Source organism: Triticum dicoccoides, chromosome 5A, assembly GCF_002162155.2.
Source record: "Triticum dicoccoides isolate Atlit2015 ecotype Zavitan chromosome 5A, WEW_v2.0, whole genome shotgun sequence".
Taxonomy (NCBI): Eukaryota; Viridiplantae; Streptophyta; class Magnoliopsida; order Poales; family Poaceae; genus Triticum; species Triticum dicoccoides.
This window is the reverse complement of record NC_041388.1, coordinates 551083867-551086773: the sequence shown is the minus strand read 5'-3', so window position 1 is coordinate 551086773 and position 2907 is coordinate 551083867.

Genomic DNA, 2907 nt, shown 5'->3' with positions numbered 1-2907 from the left:
TTAGACTACTTGACCAAATAAAAATCTATCCTTTTCCCAATTTTAGTTCTTGGCGAATTTTAGCAACTTTGCACAAGTCAAGCAATCAACCTACACATGCAATTATAAGAGTATAGCAGCAGAAAGTAAAACAATTGCATATGAACGTAAAGGGAGAAGTTTGAGAGAGCAAACACAATGTAGACACGGAGATTTTTGGCGTGGTTCCGATAGGTGGTGCTATCGTACATCCACGTTGATGGAGACTTCAACCCACGAAGGGTAACGGTTGCGCGAGTCCACGGAGGGCTTCACCCATGAAGGGTCCACGAAGAAGCAACCTTGTCTATCCCACCATGGCCGTCGCCCACGAAGGACTTGCCTCACTCGGGTAGATCTTCACGAAGTAGGCTATTTCCTTGCCCTTACAAACTCCTTGGTTTAACTCGACAATCTTGACGGAGGCTCCCAAGTAACACCTAACCAATCTAGGAGACATCACTCTCCAAGAGGTAATAAATGGTATGTTGATAATGAACTCCTTGCTCTTGTGCTTCAAATGATAGTCTCCCCAACAATCAACTCTCTCTCATAGAATTGGATTTGGTGGAAAGAAGATTTGAGTGGAAAGCAAATTGGGGAAGGCTAGAGATCAAGATTTATGTGGTAGGAATGGAATATCTTGACCTCAACACAAGTGTAGGTAGTTCTTTCTCAGAAAATGTATGTTGGAAATGTAGGCATGTTCTGATGGCTCTCTCCATGAATGAAGAGTGGGTGGAGGGGTATATATAACCTTCACACAAAATCTAACCATTACACATAATTTTCCAAACTCGGTGGGACCGAATCATGAAACTCGATCGGACCGATTTAGTTCAAAATATGAACGTTAGGATTTTCGGTGGGACTGACACGTCAACTCGGTGGGACCGATTTTGTTAGGGTTAGGGCATAACGTAATCTCGTTGATATCGATTACACAAACTCGGTGAGACCGATTTTGGTAATAGACTAACCAGAGAGTTGGTCAGGCAATCTCGGTCAGGCCGATTCGCTCTTTCGGTAGGACTGAAACGTTATGAAAGGGAAACAGAGAGTTTGCATTGCAATCTCGGTGGGACCGATCGCTCATCTCGGTTTGACCGAAACGTTACGAAGGGAAATAGAGAGATTACAATCCCATCTCGGTGAGATCGAGATCCCTATCGGTGAGACCAAAAAGACTAGGGTTTCTGGCAGTGGCTATGTCAAGAGAACTCGGTGGCGCCAGATAGATAATTTCGGTGGGGCTGAGTTTAACTTTTGATTTGGGACATATGTGGATATGAGAAAGTAGTTGAAGGCATTGGAGCATATCACTAAGCATTTTGAGCAAGAAACTCATTAAGCAACACCTCACCCCCTCTTGATAGTATTGACTTTTCCTATGGACTCAATGTGATTTTGGATCATTAAAATGAGAAATGTAGAGTCTTGTGCTTTGAGCTTGAGCCAATTCTTTTGTCCTTAGCATTGTTAGGGGTCAACTTTCTAATCCATGCCATGCCAATCATTGAGCTTTCCTGAAATATTTATCTTGAAATAGCATTAGCTCAATGAGCTATATGTTGTTAGGAATTACCAAAATCACATAGGGATAGTTGCACTTTCAGTTATCATGGTGTTGTAGACGTAAGTTATCAGATCTATGGTGTGTGTCTTCATATGCTATTTACACAAAAATTATAAGAGGTATATTTCAATAAAAATATTCTCGGGTCCAGATTATCATCATGTTTTCACCTAAGTTATCAAGTATGTGGTGCTTATATTACCATTCTATTTGCTAAGAACTAACCGAAGTTCCTTTTTCAACAATTTTTTCCCCATGGTCAAAGTTATCACGATGTTTGTACATAAATTATCAGGTATGTGGTGCATATATTATCATAATATTTACATAAAAGTTATTGGGAAAATCTTTTCAATAATTTTCTTCCCCATGGTCAAACTTACCATGGTGCTTTCATCAAAGTAACCGGGTCTATGGTGCATATATTACCATGCTACTTACATAGAATTTACGATGATTATGTTTTCAACATTTTTTTCTCTCAGGTCCAAAATACCGCATTGTTTGCATCTAAGTTATCAGGTCTGTGATGCATATATTACCGTGTTATTTACACAGTAGCCATCAGTGGTATGTTTTTAACATTTTTTTATCAGACCCAAAGTTACCGTCGTATTTATATGCAAGTTATCCAGTTTATGACGTGTATATCACCAATGCTATTTAGTAGTGAAATTATATGTCAAGCGCGGGCAAGAAAAAGGAACCAAATAAAACAAGGAATGCAGTAGTAGTTTCAATGACGATAGCATCAAGCATTAGTCACTTCGGTTCCATACAAGGTGCATTTCAAAGCAGCAATGACGAGCCTTGCGGTCGCTTCCTAACAAATTAAGCTAGTTATTTCACTTTACAGGCTAAGAATACACAGAAAACCTAGTATTGAATTATAGGAGTCATCTTCTCCGGACAAACGGAAATTTCATCAGCGCTCTTGATAGACACCAAGCTTGTTAGTGACCAATTTGTTCAGTTCAGCCCAGAATACAGTTTGTTTCACCAAATAATTCTTCGACCCAGTTTATTCTCTCCTCTCTTCACATATAGCGGAAAAAACTGAACTAGAATACTACTCCCTCCGTTCCATATTAGTTGTCTCTGAAATGAATATATCTAGATGTATTTTAGTGCTAGATACATTCGTTTGAGCAACAATTAATACGAAACAGATGGAGTAGCAGCACACCTAACCGGGCTGAACCGAACTCACCTGACACTTGCAAGAGCTAGCTAGCTTTGCACACACCTCTCCGCTCTCTGTTCTTGTTTCTGCCTGCTTTGATGGTCGATGGCAGGAGGCTCTCCGAGCTGCT